This window comes from Aptenodytes forsteri, unplaced genomic scaffold (assembly GCF_000699145.1).
Source record: "Aptenodytes forsteri isolate BGI_AS27 unplaced genomic scaffold, ASM69914v1 Scaffold290, whole genome shotgun sequence".
Lineage (NCBI taxonomy): Eukaryota > Metazoa > Chordata > Aves > Sphenisciformes > Spheniscidae > Aptenodytes > Aptenodytes forsteri.
In genome coordinates, this window is record NW_008795244.1 from 383734 (window position 1) to 401569 (window position 17836).

The following is a 17836-nucleotide window of genomic DNA, read 5'->3' on the forward strand; positions in this document are numbered from 1 at the left end:
GCAACCTTCACACCATGTCTTCAATTCCTAAGTTTCTGATAGTGCAGGTAAACCCAGGTCCCGACCCATAGCGAAGGGCAGGACACAGCTGTACGAGTTTATTCAATACATACTTCCTAAAACAGGCTCTCAGTCTGGCATTTTCATCCGTATCGAATGGACATTCAATCCCGCTCTTCACCTTTCTTCACTCTTGTATAAAGCCAAAATCTGCATATCCTGAATCCACCATCTGCTGCCGTCTGCCTCTGCCCTGGTCTCCCGTTACGGTTTCAGCTCCGGCGGCTCCTGCAGGCAGCATCTGCCTTTGGGAGAGGAAATTAAGAGCTGGGATCAGTTACCGCATTCTTTTCTCACCATTATATTTTCCCGTCAACTTCGGGTCAGTTTGTTTGTTTAACAAAGCTGAGTACTTCCTATGCCATGTTAGATAACAGTGTTTTATTCTGTGTTTACAGTGGTCTCCTCCTTTCACAGGGCAGCCAATACATGTGCTTTACGCAGGAGCAAAATCTCATTTGCTTATTCCTGGGTGAGACAAAGATGGGCAGGTACGGTGCCTGGGCAAAGGCATGTTGTAAGGTAATTTTGGAGGGTTGTTTTCCCTGCAAAGCTGCAAGCAGACAGCCCTCCTGCCTTCTCTCTGTGGCTTCACATCTGGTGCTCCGTGTCACGAGAAGGGCTGGACCAGTGGGCGCCTGGCCGGCTGCATGTGCCGAGCAGCTGGTCGTCTACCAGGGCTGGATTTTGGTTGTTGGAGACCTGAGACTCAATTCCCCCTCGATGTACTGGAGACACGCTCCACCCACAGCAACGGAGTTTTGCTTTTGCCAGTAGTGAGTTTGAGTGTTGATTTTTAAGAGCAGATACATCATTATTAAGTACGTAGGAACTCTAAAAGCTATACAGCAATTACATCTGCAAGCACAACCCTCTTTCAGGCACGTTTCTTATGAAAGACAGTGAAACTTAAATACGCCATTACGCATTTAGAATTAAAGTTATCAGAGGAGAAAAACTTCTGTATTAATCTCCCAAGGAAGATTTTTCCTGACAGCTGGACTGTCGTAGCCAGAATAGGAGCTCCCACTCACTTCAAAATGTCTGTCTGCTGAGGCAGCGGGTGCCAAGGGACACAGCTATTTCACCCAGCGAAGGGCTGGAAGGAGAGGTTTATACCACGAGTTGTGTACTCGAAGCTGTCTGAAATGGAACGGAGCCAGGAGTCCACGCTTGGTGCCTCTCCTGGGCTCTGGCCCCGTCTTGGCAAGAGACCCAGGAAGCCCCTGCCAAGAAATAGGGAGAAAGTAGGGAACAGGGTTAGGCCGTGATCTGCATCAGAGGAAGAGGGTTGCTGGGGCAAAGCAGGTTTCAGCTGATGACCTTCATCTTCATCCCTGGTCTGATGCAGTCACCTCCAGCCAGGGCCACTCCTGGGCTCTGTGCCTGGGAGAGCTGAAGGGCCTTGCCTGCCCTGGGGCACGGTGAGGGAAGAGAAGTGCTTGCAGAAACGCATTTTAGAGTGTCCTGAGAGCACGGTGCCACCATAAACCCGGGGCTTGGCTGCCCCGGGTACTTGGTACTACTACCCAGCGTAGTTTCTGTTTGCTTCTAATAGTGAAACTGTTAATGCTTCCCCGTAAATATACCTATGCCTTTGCTACAATTAAGTGTTAATTCCCAGTAAAGTTGGTCATTTTGCAGAGAGATGGGTTTTTTTGCCATGGCTCCATACCCACCAGGAAAGGCCTTTTCAATTTAAACTGGACAAGCAATCAGGAGGAACCATGTGCAGCTTCTGAAGTACATATGAAGCCCTAATATTAAGCTCTTGCAAATTAATTTTGAAGAGCATTCAGGAATATAGCTCATTTATATAAGAAAATTAATCAAATGTGTCATTATTCCTTTTACATGTCACTTGCAACTAAAGTTAAATGCCCTTTTTTTTTTAAACTGCAGTTGATGTTTGAAGCAGCAAGAAACTGGTTTTCACATTTTGTACATCGGTAGATTGTTAGTCTGTCTTTGAGCCATTGCTCTGTGCAATCAGCCTTGCGTTTAAAAGTTTGCAGTAAAGCAGGGTTTGTGGTTTTCTTTTCCCCTTGCATAAACTGTGAACTAATTTCTTTTCTGTATGTGGCTTTTACTTCTGAGGCATTTATGGTAATTATTTCCCGCTGATGAGAGTGTAACTTGAAACACCACTTTCTAAGTGTCAGAGTAATTTTGTAATTATTTTTGTGAATAAAATGTTTATTGTTGATGTAACTGTTGAATAGCTGTTTGCCTATTGTAGCGAGCCTTTGCCTAGTGTGGGAGCCAGCCGTCTGTGAGAGCCAGTCCTGCCCCCCGTCACTTCCCACTGATGAACTCGACCACCGACACGCTACTTAAGTTGGGAAAGTCTTTAGCGTTTCACTTTACAGTGTACTGGAACTGGACCTTGAAGAGACCAGAGTTGCTGTATAATAACATTTCTATCGGCTGGCTCTTGAAATGTAACATACTGTTGTCCCGCAGCGTCCCACGCTGGGTGACCACGGCCCTGGCTTGTGCAGCAGGTCCCTGTGCAGCCGGACACAGGGCAGAGCTCAGAGGAATCCGTGGCAGGTATCCCCACTTTTGCTAGGATGGATGATCTTAAGGGTCTTTTCCAACCTAAATGATTCGATGACCTGGCTCATTTGTTGCACACACACCTGGTCCTTCTGTGCCCGTGCCTGCAGGCGCAGGACTAACTGATGTAAAAAGCAGATTTCTTGCCCTTGTCCCTGCCCAAATCCCTCCTTCATTAGTGCGGCTGGCACAGCACATGTAACCTGCTCGATGCCTGCTCTGGTTTTTGGCATTTCCCTCCCTGCTTTGAGTGAAATATTCTGTGATGAGATGCTGCAGGTTGTCTCTGTTATTTTGAGAACACTGACAAGTGCATTGCTGTGAGCAGCCCCTGACCCACAGACACAGAATTCAGGCTGATTTGGGACAGAAATGGCAACATGAAGCACTCAAGCGCCCTGAAAAGCCACTGAGTCCCATGGGAGCCGGGTTGTCCCCATCTCCCCTTCCCTGCTCACGCCTTCGCCTGAGGAGCCATTGCCACCTGCCGGCCTCTGCCCAGCGTGGGGCTGTGTGGGGAAGGAGCCCCCATGTCCCTAACCCGAGTTATTGTACTTCACAAGCCCCTGGGCATTACCTTGCCCTGCAACCAGGCGAGGGCCTGGTGCACTCACCCGCTCATGCGCTGCAAAGTCCTGCTTTATGTATGGGTCTACCCCCCGGGAACTCTCTCATCCCTGTGGGCACCACAGAGCCTGGGGGGACGCACCAGGCGTGACCAGCCCAGGTGGCACCTCTCTGCCCCAGGAAGCGTGGAGGATCGATGGATCCTGGACATGTAAGGGAAAGTCCTGTGATGCAACCAGGATTTGCAGCGGGATGCTGGAGGGGAAGAGGGACCAATGGAGACAAGCAATGAAACATTGAAAGTTGTTTTTTTCCTAAGAAATACATAGCTAGTTTGTCGTGGGCTGGGCTGTTGGGTTTTTTTGCCTTTAAATAAACACAGAAGAGGTAGAATTACCTCTTTAGGTATTTCTTTTATAGTTTGTCTCCCCGACGGCTGTGTTATGCTCCAGTGAGAGGGACAGTGTCTGTCCCCACTGGGGCACTTAAATGCGGAGGCGCTCTCTGCTGCGGAGGGGGAAGGGCTCGTGTTTTTCTCATGTCTCTGAATAAAACTCCTGGCACTGCCCAGAGCCTGCGGCTCTCCAGGTCGCTGAGCCTGTCCTACCAGCTCCCTGCTCACCTGCCAGCCCCCTGCCCAGGCTAAGTCTGGGGCTGAGCTTGCCCTCGCCCGCCAGCTGTCCTTACCAAAACCTTCACCACCAGCTGCAGAAGAGCAGGGCTGGTCCTGCTGAGGGATGGTGCCGCTGGATCGATGGGGATGGGGAGGCAGGAGGAGACAGGACATGATCCTTTTATGTGTCTCTGTAAAAAAAAAAAAAGTGTGCTGGGGAAGAGTATTAATTTTTGGAGATTTCAATCTAATGTATTCTAAGGTTGTCTGTAATAAATACTACAATATGATGCACTTCTGGAGTGTGTTTTTATAGTTATTTGAATATTTTGAGTAATAATATTCTACACAAATATTACAGCTGGTTTTATTATCCTACTTTATTACAGTTTTAGTGCAGTAAACTACCACTGTCACTAACATAAGTTATCCCTACTGACAAGTGTAGGGAGATGGCAACATGACAGGGTATGGCCAGAGCACGATGGCTTTGGAGGCTGTATTTCATTTACAGGGGTAATGAGCGCTATCTCTGTAAGTGCACCATCTTCTTCCTTTCTGCAGTATATATTTTGAAGACCTGCAGGTGAAATTTGGTGAAGCGGGTAGTCACTGGCCGCAGGCAGGTTTCCATCCCCTGGCAAGTTAGGCAAATTAACCTGCAGGTACCAGCTGGGGCCAAGCTGCTGCGTACGAAGGGCAATTTCTCTGCACAGAATTAGTACTTAATTTCCTTGATTCCTCTTTGATGGAACACGGTTCACCAAGCCTGCACGTCACCCTCACCTCCCACCACAGAAGAGGCAGAGGATCCAGCCCATGGTACGCACCACCGGCCTGCGCAGGGGGAGCTGGTGGCCGGGAGATGGCGTCGTCAAGTAGAGAAGACATGTCCCCTGCGTGCCTGCAGCCGCTCCGCTGCCCCGGCCAAAGCCCTGCTGTTGCCCACTTGCTCTGTTTTTCGTGGGTCACTGCCGGCCGGGGGCAGAGGACAACCCCCTCGCTGAGCATCCCTGCATCTCTCTGAGACACGGGGTCTGACCTTCTGTCGCTGCTACCAGTGAGATCTGTTCTGTCCGGTTAAATCTCAGTGTGCCGACTCAGTGAGTGTTTTATGATAATAACACAAAGCTACTTTTATGTAATGAAATTGCCAGTCTCATAGGACACTCCAAGAGCCTTTAGCCCGTCAGTGAGCTACTGGCCCCCAAACCTGCACAGGGCAGGAGAGACCCCATTTCTCTCTGCAAGAGCTCAGCAGTGCCGTTGTACAACCTGGTGTCCCACCGAACGCGCACTCGGGGATGGAGGAGTGCCCGACACACCTGGACAGGCTGGAGAAATGACAGGAACCTCATGAAGTTCAACAAAGAAAAATGCGAAGTCCTGCACTGGGGAGGAATCGCCCCCAAGCACAAGTACAGGATGGGAGCCAGCTGGCTGGAAAGCAGCTCTGCGGATAAGGACCTGGGGGTCCTGGTGGACACTGAGTTGGCCGTGAGCCAGCCACGTGCTCCTGTGACAAAGAAGTCCCCCAGCACCCTGGGCTGCATTCAGAGCTCTGCCAGCAGGTCGAGGGAGGTGATTTAAAAATACAGAAGTGAGCAATACATGCTTCAAATAGTTACCCAGACTGTGATTTTGCTGTGGATATTCCAGTTTATGTGTTCCCTATTGCAGAAAAAGTAATTAAAATGCAGGTTTCTGGTGTGAACTTCTGTAAGAGGAATGATCCCATTCCTCCAGTCTTTCTTCTGCTGGGAAAGCTACAGGAGTTAATTTTGTCAAGGCTTGAACGAAATCCATAGGCCCTGGTGTGCATACAGATTTTTCTGATGTGCAACAATAAAACACCAAGATTTCAGCACTTGACCCGGTGGCCAGATGCTGCCATTCACAAAGACTCAGTGGCAGCATTGTGGCTCTCACAACCGAGCACTGCGCTACTGGCACGCAGGCCCAGGAAGACCAAAAGGACCCGCAGAAATAATTTCCTTTCAAGAAGAGCCAAACTGGAAATACGCAGCACCCTCGTGGATGGAAAACCGCTTGGTTTTGGCAGGTGCCATTCTGTTCACTAATTATCCTAAACAAAAGAAAAGTGAATTGTCTGTGTGAGACTCTAATTAATTACTACCCATCAGGAGCTTCTTATGCAAGAGCTGTCATCAGCAAAGCAGGGAAAGGCACTGAGAAACTCTCACTAGGAGATCTGAAAATCAGTCTTGATGGCTTATGAAATAATGCAGTGTCCTGCTGTTAGGGAATGAATGGAAAAACAAATGATGAAGAGAGATGGAGGAAAGGAGATCCTGGGGGGGCCTTTAATGTTGATGAAAAGCCTTGGACAGCGAGGTCTCTGGGCTGTGTGGAGCCTGTGTATGATAAAGGTCACGGCAGTGCACACCTCTGTTTGTATTTCAGCTGTAATTAGAGTGTCTTGTCTTGCCTTTCTTACCACCAGCAATGCACAGTGCCTCTTTGCATAGTCCTAGACGGGTCCTTTCTGGATGCAAATGAAGCTCATTTCCTATCCCTGAAAATTAATTTTTAAACATCCATTTATGTCTTTAAACCTGAGCACAGCATTAAGGACAGATAAACGCAAAACTTTCTGGTGCTACTTTTACAAAGCTGCTTCTCAGCAGAGAAACTCATTTCAATATTGAAACCAACGGCTTGGCAGCTGTGTCACTTTGTGAGGAAGAATGGATGTGATGGGAAAGCCGAGGAACAGACTCACTGTTAATTCTCCCAAATCAAAGCTGGCAAGGCAGTGCTGGGAGACTTATACGTAGGTGGGCAAGAGACACAGCGCAGGCTGGAACTTGTGCTAGAAAGAAACACTCAGAGACTTATTTCAAGCTTCAAATGATGATTAAAGATCTGGGCCAGAAGAGCCTGGCAGTGAAATAATTATTTAGTCTTCTGCCTGCCTAATGTCAAAAGCGAGTTGCAGAGACCTGATGCTGTTTTGCTAGAGCAGCTTGCCATCCCTCTGCTTTCAGTTGTGTGGTCGTGAAAACACCAGCTGAGGAACTGCGCAGCTGCTGCTCCTTAGTAAGTGGGGACCGACTCACTCCTCAGCTCTGGGACCAGGAGAGTGCCCTGCTGGGGAGCTCGGGCCTGAGCTCCCTTTCTGCACTGCGCACCGTCCTGCATGCCCTGGCAATTTCTTCTGGCTGGAGCAGGAGGAAAGACAGCTACAGAGAGATTTCTTCCTACAACTGTATCTAATACGAGGGATGTTTGCTGGGTTTCCTTTTGTTTCAATCCACAGGATTTTGAAATGCACTCTGAAAATACAGACAACATTTTATTTGCATCTTGTCATATAACTGTGGGTCCCTTTTGCTCTTTTTCCTATCAGTTGGATATGAAAACAGATGTTGAATTAGGAGCCCTGTCCTTATCACTCTATGATGACTAACACCCAATTTCCTGTCTGGGGTTTTAATAGATTGCTCTCTAAACCACTTGGAGCTATCTAGCTGAAGCAGCCGCTCCTACGTTGTTGCATTAGCAAGGTTAAAACTGCACTAGCTTTTGCAGAGATCTAAATTCAGCGTATCTGAAGATATATTTCAATGCAAGTGCTGCTTTGTGACACCTTCACGGTCCTGCCCAGAATCATTAAGTAGTGACAGCGACCAGAAACACAAGCCAGGCTAGTGTCAGTGTCTGAGGCAAACGAGAAGGGCCAAATGCCAGCAAGACATGAGCTCTCCACAACCCGCCCAGCTGTAATGAGCAAAGGAAGGAAAAATTCTGCTTTGATGATGATTCGGATAGCATGGGTTTGGAAGAACAGATTTTGCCCCACAATTTCTAAGCTGACCATACACCTTCAGCACCCATTGCTAAAACCCTCTGTCCTGCTTACTCCATCGCCAGCAGACATGAACCAGCTGGCCCTGTATTTAGCACTCCACTCTGCTAGTGTCGAATCTACGGGAAAATACAGGGGATCTTCAGAGAGCAAATATTTCCACTGCTACCACATATGTTAGCAAAACAAATCATTAGAATTGAGTTTAATATACACCACTCAGATCACAACCTGAATCTTGTCTCGCCTGCCATTAAAGTGGTCAGAGCTATGGCTGACATTCATTGCTCTAAACAGCTGTTGTTTATTTGATCTTGTTTTCTTCTAACTTCTTTTTCTTGGATCAGTTATTGTCAGGCTAAACATAGAAGATTTTCTTGTTTTAAAAATTTGCTCTGTTTTTTGTAGGCAAAATGTAGTGTGTGAAAGACAGTGGGACTTCCCTTGCCAATTTGAGATCCTTTTTCACGCTCCAAAAAATCACAGGGTTAGGGTCTAAAGTCTAAATGGCTACTGCTTTGGTATGTTTTTAGAGAGCTGATATTAATTAGCTGAGCCTAGTAAATTAATTGTTTTGTAAAATCGGTTATGTTAGTGGAGTTGTACCCTGACTGAATTAGACACATTTTTTGGACATGATTTTCTAAATCTAGTGAAAAACCTAGATGCAAACAAGAAAGCTAAATAAGACCTTGTCTTTGTAAGCGTCCTTACACGGAGAAAAATCACTTCCCTGTGCATTTACCAGATTAACCCTACAGATCGTGTAGCTGCCTTCTTTAGCCAGAGTGTTACTGATAGACCAGGAGCACCTGTTCAGACTTGCTCACTGTGCTGACACAGAGCAGTCCCCCAAGAGAAGAAGGTTGGGCTACAACAGCTGACACACTGTGCAAATACTGCGCGTCCACACAGTCCTTCTGCTGGTGGCTGTAGGTTATTGAGGACTTCAGATGTTTGTGTGTGAGATGTAGCTTACCTGGGCTGCACTCTGGATTTGTCAGTTTGTGTCTTTGTGTGCACAGGCAAGGGCAACAAAACCTTGTAATGCAGACCAAGCTGGATATGACCTGCAGGAAAGAAGTGAAGAAAAACACCTTGTAAAGAACGACGGATGATAGTAATGGGTGCTGGCAGTCTGCATACAGTACTGAGCAAGCCAGAGGACACAGGTCACAGCTGACAGTGGTCTGTGCCCTATTTACAACGTATAGTGACCTGGAAGAGGAAAAGCAGAAGGTTGGCTCAAATCATCGAAAGACTACGATTCCTAAGGAGAATGATGTTGTCAGTCGAGATGAACAACTGGAAAAAGGGACAAGAAGCATGGGAGCGCTAATAGCCAGCATAAAGGGACATGTTCATCCTACTGCTGAATTTATCTCAGGAAAAACACTGCAATGTACAAATCTAATTGTAGCCCTTAACAGGCAATTTTGAGCCATCCATTCTTCAGGGCTGATCAAAACACATTGAGAGCTGAAGGAAAGAAGTGTGAAATGGTAGGAAGCTGTCATCTAGACACCTTATGGACTTCCAAGACAAAGTGTCACAGGCCAGTTTACACACATTTGTCTAGACTCAGACTTGCAGATCAATACAGGAAAAAGGAGGCCAAAGTCTGTGGAAGAAGTGCCTGTTTCGTTACATGCAGCAGTGTGAAAGATGGGATGAGACTGCTCTACATGCCTCGTGCTTATGATGGAGAGTGACCCTGATGTGGCTCTTGTCATTTTTCCTGGTAGCAAAAGAGAGCAAATCACTTTGCAAGGCACAGGCACGTGTGAGAAGTGGAAAGGAGGGCCCTGACCAGCCTCACCTGGGGCCTCCACCCACACCCTCAGCCCAGGGACTCTATTTTAAAGCTCAGCCCAGGGCCCTCAGCCCCTACCTGGGCTATGCTGGAGGAGCACTTGTCTGTGGCTCCATCACAGCTGTACATGGCCATGGACTCTGTTGATCCCAGCCTGTGGGCTGGCTTCACCTCAGGCCTGCCTCATCACTATGGATCTGCCTAGCAATCACTGGGATGTGTCTCCTGCAGTTACTGTCGCTGGACCTGATCCAGCCAGAGCACCACTGCCCCCAGAACCTCAGGACAGAGGCTTGGAAGTCTGCCTGGAGGAATGGTGAGGTAGTGAGGCCTATGTTGGAACAAACCAGGCATAAATCTCATAAAATGTGATAGCTGGGGGTTTTTTTAGATCACTTGAAATGATTTCTTCTAAGCAGCTGTAAGGAAATGGTATGCAGAATAGATTATTTGGATTGGGTTGGCGATTTGTAAATATCCTGCCAGAAAAACTACAGTGTGAATAGAATTGTGGAATAATGGAGGCGGGAAGGGACTTCTGGAGATTGCCTAGTCCAACCCCCTGTTCAAAGCAGGGTCAGCTAGGGCAGGCTGCCCAGGACTGTGTCCAGTTGGGTTTTGATAGTTGAACAAGTTTAAGGTATAATTTCCAAAAGCGTTATTTTCCTCTATGGAAAACGGGTTGTGCAAGAATCATCACTTGGGATTTCCACAACTGATGTGGGAAGAGAAAGGCCCACTGAGGGAATGGGTTGAAACTTCATTGAAATTTGTGGTTGTAACTATCTGTTAAGGATAAATGATCTTAAACCTGTTTCATAGCAATATTGAGCCTTTAATATTTGTTACAAAGTAAACTTATTTTCCTATTCCATGTAAAATATTAATGTTTAATTAAATTAAGTGGCTGGATTGCTGGCACTTTATGAAATCAAACCTTTCCCAACAGATGAAGAATGCTAGCTTTAATGTCAGGACTTAATTTCTTCTATCTGTTACATGTATTACTTGTGATCAGATCAGTTTATTAGATGGAACTTTAGCTGGTTCCTTCATAAAATACAAGGACCTTCCAGCCTTAGCTGTTATGCAAGACAAGAGCTGAAAAAATATTGTTAGCGGCTTTTTTTTCACAGAATTCATCAGCATCTAGCCAACAGACCAGCCCTCCCTCCTACAGTTTTATAAACTGGGCTGGATGCATCAACACTTGGGTTTCAGGCTGCCAGCCAGTGAGTCCTCACAGTGAGGACTAGAATTATTCACCAGCAGGTTTCTCTGCAAGTGTCAGCTTTGCCCACTTCCACTTTGACCCTCCCAGGGATTTAGATATTCATAAAAGGCTCGATTGAATGAATCAGCTCTGTCTGACAGCCTTGTCAATTAATACCGGGTGGCTGAGGGGGAGGAAGAGGAGTGAAGTGCATGTACTGATCAGTGTACACAACCAAGGCTGTGGAGAAGCTACAGCACGCTAGCTAAGAGATGTAAGCTTCTTCCTTTCTCAGTACTTTGCCTCAAAGAAACAGTCTTGTCCTGTCCTCCCTGCTAAAACCAATACCTGATCTCTTGGGGGCAGGGATTAAGGTGGTACCTTTGGGGGCTGTTGTGAAAGCTGTTCAACCTTGAGCTCAATCAATGGGAACACCCAGCTTTTCCAAAAGAGGGCACGAAATAATCCACCTTCCTGCTGATATTTTTTCTGCTCTGTTACACATTTTACAGGGCATCCAGCGCTTCCCAGCTAATGTCTGTGATGATCCCCAGGACTAAGAATTCCCCTGATGCCCAGCCTTCCTCTTAGAACCCACTCTAGAGAGAAAAATGGGAGTCTGAGCCACCTCAGCCTCACATCCCAGGAAGTGCTGTAATGTTACTTCTGCTGTTGCCTTCAACCAACGTATTCTGGTTTTCAAACTTATTTCAGGAGAAGTCATCCATGGAGTTATCCTCATTGGCTTTAGATTATGACAAAACCTTTCATGCCACCACTGCTTCCCATCTCCTGACATCCTGACTGCTGTAAGCTACACCTGCATGAGAAATTCCTGTGGTTGTGTACCATCCTTGGCTTTGCTTTAGGGCTGCATAGGAGTAGGCTATGTTTAAAAACTACATTGCATTTCAGAAGATTTCAAAATTAATAAAATTGAGCTTCAGTGGTTTAGTAAGCTACTGCCCTTTTCATATGGAAAGCTAGTTGATCTTTTCTAGGCAAACTAGTCTGTTGGGTGGTGGGGCTGCCTGGATTGCTATATTTATCTGTTTACATGCATGATTTGGGAATCAATAGCAGTGTTCTCATCCATTCATGAGAGTGAAAAGACTTACTAACAGCCTCCCAAATGAACTTTTGAAGGGATAGGAAGTGCATCCTTCACAGCACAGCTAAGTGTTTCATGCATTTCTCACAAACAGGTTCCTAATAATACTACAAGGAAGCTAAGCAGGGACGGAATGCCTGCTCTGCACCTTGTCCCTCTTTGCTCAGCCTGTCTTCTCTCAGCTTTTGAAAGCAAAAGCAACAATTCTTCTACTTCTGGTATTAAATGTGGAGGGTAAATTTCATTGCCTGAGCACAGACAGCATCTGTTTATAGCCCATTTAATTCCCCTCTATTTGATATATATGAGCTTCTTCAGTTGCAGTGGAAGGACAGATATGGGAGCACAAACATTCATTAATTCTGCCCAATGAATTAATTAATTGATCTCTTACAGTATTCAGGGTTTGTTTCCTTCCCCTATTTCCATGCTGTCCTATTAATCTCCTAGCAGTCTGCAGCCTCCCATCAGTTTTCACCTGAATTCCTTTTTCTGGTACCAAGACCTTTATGGAAGAGGAGAGAAGATGACAAAGCCATTTGGGTTTGATGAACTGAGGGCATAGAGGAAAAGACAATTGTGGGGGGAGGTACTGGCTGTCTTCTCTGCTTGGTCTTGGCAATGCCAAGAAATCTTCTCCTGATCCTCTCTGCAAAGAGGAATTTTGGAGGTGGGGGGGACGACACAAACCAAGAACAAACCTAGACGATTGCGCAAAATACTATAAAACGGGAACCATCTTCTCAGTGGAAGTTCTGGGGCTGTGCTGCCTGTTGGGGGAGTGGTGGAAGGCGTAGTACCGCAGGAACTGGGAAACCTTTCTGCCAGTGATGTCCTTCATGGTGCAACCCCAACTAGCTAACCAGCAAAGAGGAGATTGGGGAGGGAAGTAATTTCACCTTAGAGACAGAAAAATTTTCCTTTTTCTTTTGGCAGTGGAGTAAGGGCTGTGTTCCCCTTTGCTTCCCCTTATTTTTAGCATCGCTAATATCAGCCATCCTCATTCAAAACACATTTGCTTTTACTCCCTTTCTATTTTAATAGGAAACATATCTTCTTTTTACTGTTTTGACAGTACCTCACTGAAGCCATTTATTCTATTCTGTACAAGCTCTCCTACCACATTTATCGCCAAAGTATCTGAGTGCATTAAGCAAAATGACTAACATCTACCAGGTTATTTTTTTAGTCTGCGTCTCCTCAGGAAAAAAATATGGATGCAGTAGTGTCCTATTCTGCTAAGTGGGACTTTTGCCCATCCTCTTTTACATATACATTGCTCTATTTTTTTGTAGTAGAGAAAGCAAAGCCCAAGAAAGGTACACTTCACATGGAGCAATAATTGACAACACATTTATTAATGATATTTACTTCTTGGTTGATTCCATATCCTCAGATTTGACCTTGAGACAGTTCTACTTTTTGGCCACAAAGCCGTACCACCCCTCCACTGACTGGCAGTAATGAAGGTGTGAGCAATACTCTTCATCCAGCCTTTTGGCTACAGTGGGCTTGCAGCACGGAGGATTAGGAAGGTGAGAACCCTGCACTTGATTTTGTTTTACGGGGAACTTGAGTAGAGTCCAGGATGGTTACCGGTGCTGCTGAGGTGATGTTCTGCAATGTCTTGTATACTAGCTGGAGTTTCTGAAGTGCTGTGAGCTTCCTTCCCAGCTGCATCACATTGCTGTACTTCAACTGAGAGGTGATGAAGGCATGAATAATTGCAGTCAAGTCATACACCAGAATGGGACAGAAATGGTAAGAAGTCACCTGGAGATGATGAAAAGTATTACTCAGACTGGTAAGTGAGAGCTCAGTGTCAACAGTGCATCCAGAAATACTTGCGAGTTACTGCCTGAACTGACCGCTTGTGCATCATCTCTACATTGTTGGCACTTGTGTTTATCACCAGATGTCTGTCCGCTGACTGGTATGAGACCTTGTAAGTGAAAGGTCCAGCAGTGGAGGAACACGGTCCCATTACTGTGGAATAGATGTCCCCCTTCAGAAAGCATTCAAAGCCTCGTAGTGTATTATCCTGCCAATTCCTGTATGGAAGGCAGTGGGATCCCAGGGTTAAAAGTTTAAGCATGAAGTGACTCTGGAGAATGAGAACAGATGCCTCCCTCCTACCTACTGAGAGGAGGAGACCAATTCATCACTGCCAGTAAAACCGCTTCATCTCTATGCCTTGGCCTAAATTTGTGCTGAGCTGTGATTATTAGCTTCAGAGAGATGCACTTGGAGGTGGCCTTTGGGCAGCTTCTCTGTGGACTTTCACAGGAATGGGGAGGTTTGGCCGTGAATAGTAGCTGCATAACCTGATGTGCCACAAGCAGGAATCTTCAGGATTTGCCTGACTACTCCGTGTTTGAGGAGTTAAATAGACGTCTGTGGGGAATGACAAAGGCATTGATCATACACTATTGGCCAGTGTAAGTCACTTATATCCTGCCAGCTTTGTGGAAAGGTTATCAGTCAGATTTATGGGTATTAAGTCCTTCAGGATGTTTAGAGCTTCTTGATAATGAAAAATTTGTGCTCATGAATGGTATTTGGTAAATATTAGTACAGCAGTGTAAGAACAGTAAGCTTGCAGCTTTCAGTATTCAGTTCTAGGGCAGATTATGAGTGCTCAGGGTCGGTGGAATATCTTAAGGCCGTGGATGACTTCTTGAAGTTGACATGGCAGATTCAGCGGAGGAAGATAAGAATAACAGAGCCTGTGATACGATCACAGCATGAGCTCTAAGGAGTTTCTTACTTTCATCGTCCCTGTTTCAGCCTTTGCTACCAGTATTCAAGTTTCCAATAGGATGTTAGAAAGCCAGAAAGCTGTCAAGAGATGAGGATCATTTGAGGCTGCTGCTGCAAGCTAACATGCAGCAGTAACGACTTGGTCCTCCTCCCACCAGGGTGAAGCACTGCTGTCTGTTATTAGGCTTTGGAACTTCGTCGGTGTTCATGAATTGTTGACTGAATCAGGATTACTGATATTTCTTGTTGCCAGGGAGTTAAAAGATAGTATGTGCTGCCTGAAGGCTGTGGGGGACTAAGAGCAAGATTTTAATTTTCCTGGCCTTGTAGTCTAGAAGATAAGGGTTTCTTTTAGCCATTTGAGAATTTTGTGTCCTGCCATAACTTATATATGTTCAGTGCTTACAGTTAAGAGACAGCTCTCCTAAGTACTCCATACCCAGCAATCAAGGATTTGCCTGAACCTAAACCACAGAGACTAAATCTAGAATCCAGGGAAGGGTTGGTGAACCTGACCTCACTGTAGAGTTTCACAAAGTTTAACACCCTTGCACAACAGATTCTTGATCAGATTTCTTACACATGACTGTCTGAGCAAGGCAGCATCCTGGGGGGGGGGAAATCACCTTGCTTCTTACTCACTGCTCCTGCATGCTATTGAAATGCTACAAATGGTTTTGCGGCCCAAATTTGTAAAAGGTATTGGTATGTTTTGAGAGGACTAGAAAAAAATTGTAAAATTGTCTGAGGGGTGAAGAAAATGCCATGTCTAATGAATTTCAAGAGTTTGATCTACTTGGCTTATCAAAAAGTGGATTAAGCAGTGACTTGATTAGCATGTAAAATACTTTAAGTTTTTGATTTAGCAGTGAAGGGCATAAGAACCACTGTTGGAAAGCTGAAGTGAAATAAGGTCAAATCGGAGTGTTAAGTACGTATTTTATTGTTGTCAGTGAGCAACCAGAGGAACAGAAGTGGTGACTTCTCTGTCCTATCTTCTGACCCAGCTTGGGTGACTGTGGGAGATAAGCTTTAGTCAAATACACAATACTGAGCAGGAGAAAACTGGTGAAATGTAATGGCCTATGAAGTACAGAAGGTCATACTAGATCTGGTGCTGGTCTAGCTTGCCTCTTTTGGAGGTAATTGGGACCTGTGTGTCTTATTCTCTCCCAAAAGCACATCCTTCACATGACAAAAATGAAGGTGTTTTCTACCTAAGGGTGAGGCTTAGGGCAGGGAAAGCCTGTGTATTGGTGCAGATCGGTATGTGTCCATCCATGTGGGGCAGTGCATAGGGCCATAAGCCACCCCAGCACTTCCAGACCTACAGTGCCATCCCGACCACGGCTTGCAGAGGTTCACAGCTCCGTCTCAAGCAGGGCTCCTGCACACACCGCCACACGGGCTGCTTTGGTCACTGTTGCTTTGCACAGGGATGAACTATACTTGGACAGCTGCTTAGTAAAGCAGTATGGCACCAAGTGGCAGGAACTCTGCAGGAGCTGGAGGTGGTCACAGAGGCAAGAGCCTAGCTGGCTGCTCTGCAAGGTGATACCTCCTGTTTCTGCCAAAACTCAGCTGGAGTCCCTGTTGCCGCAGCCTCTGCAATCTTGCTTTTGTGTGAGACAACAAAGTTCAGCTCCTGTGACCAAACATAAGCATCCTTAGTTCCACATCCAACCATGACATGGGGAAGAGTTGTCCAATATAGTTATGCAAATCTTCCTTTTTTGGGACTTCAGACTTGATAGGCTAGTAAATGCCTAATAGCGGTATTTTATTGGCAAAGGAAAGGATGAGGTGAGAAGTTACAACAGCGCAAAACATTCTAGAGAAATGCTTTTCAGTTGCTTTAAAAATTCTGGCACTACAGCATCATGTATTCACGGAGATTGCCTTTCTTCTGTGCCCTTGTTTGCAGTACGAAGTAATGAAGGAAATACTGTATATACCTGAAATCATCATTTGAATTACAACTGTTAGCAGTCTTACACTTTTTTTACACTACATGTACAGAAATAAATTTGCCCTTATTTGGGGGGAGGGGAAAACTGAACTTTTGTTGATAATTAGTTTTATATTTTGTGTATGTTAAAAAGCAACTTCTGTATATTATATAAATCTATCAAGCAGTTATTAACTCTTAGTTTTACCACAATGTAACTGAATAACTATACAATCTTTTTTCCTCTTTATGATTATGTGGTACAAAACTTTCATTCAATGTTGTTCTTTTACACTGCACTGCATAAAGACTGGTTTATCAAGATCTGGTATGGTCTGTACTGTGGGTCTGTGGGATACTAGGCTATGGGATGGTACTTGAGGAAGAATTACAACACAGCAGCCTTCTGTTTGGTTTTCAGAGGCTGTAGTCATTAATCCCTGGAAAAAATCAAGGGTCTATGTGTCATCTACAAATAGCAAGTTTAACTCTTAATTCAAAAGGTTTTATAATGAATACATTTTATTTTTGTATTCTGGATTCTGAGGTTTGGGAGTTGGAGCAGGTTCTTTAAGCCTTTTAAATGCTGCTCCTCAACCATGAAGACTAGAAACTTCCTCTTCTAAAATCTGAACCAAGTTCTTCACACCATTACTCCAGAAACTTGGCCTTTGATAAAGACATCAAACACTCAAAGATCTTGCATCACTGTTAGGATCAAACAGAAGTTTCTACCGTAATGAAACCATATAAAATGAGTTATCCTTATCTTCCACATCATGGGTGTTTAGGGTGGTGTGACCAGCCAGTGGCTTTAGCATACAGATGTGAGAAACTTTGCCATTGCACCTCTAATGTAAGCAGCTGCTTGTTTGCCAGCCTGGCCAAGCTATGCCAGTGTGGCTTTCCATGCGTGTACAGTTGTGCATACCTTCCAGGGGACTGGTGGTGCCTCTGCGATGGCTGTGCTGAGGTGTCCTCTGCTCCATGCCTTAGGCTGCTGGGTGCTGAGGGCAATGTTTCTTACGGCAAGTCCTCAAAGCGCCATGAGCTGCTTCCTCTCCTGCTCTTCCCATATGGATGCAATGATAAACTGGCTTTCTGCTTTATTCCTGGGTAATTTGCAGCAGACCTCTCAATGCTCACCTTTGCCCAGCAAGGTTGTTGGCCAAACCTGGCTAGAGAGGCCCAAAGGGTGTCGGTACGCCTCACTGATGGCTGACCATTCCAGAGGGCTGAGGGGGTACACCCTCATGGCTCCCGCAGCGGGCGGTGCTGGGCCTGGGCTCCCATGCAGGGCAGGGCCGAAGGCTCCGGAGGGCCCCCCGGCACTGCCGCCCCCCTCACAGCGGCCTCTGCAGAT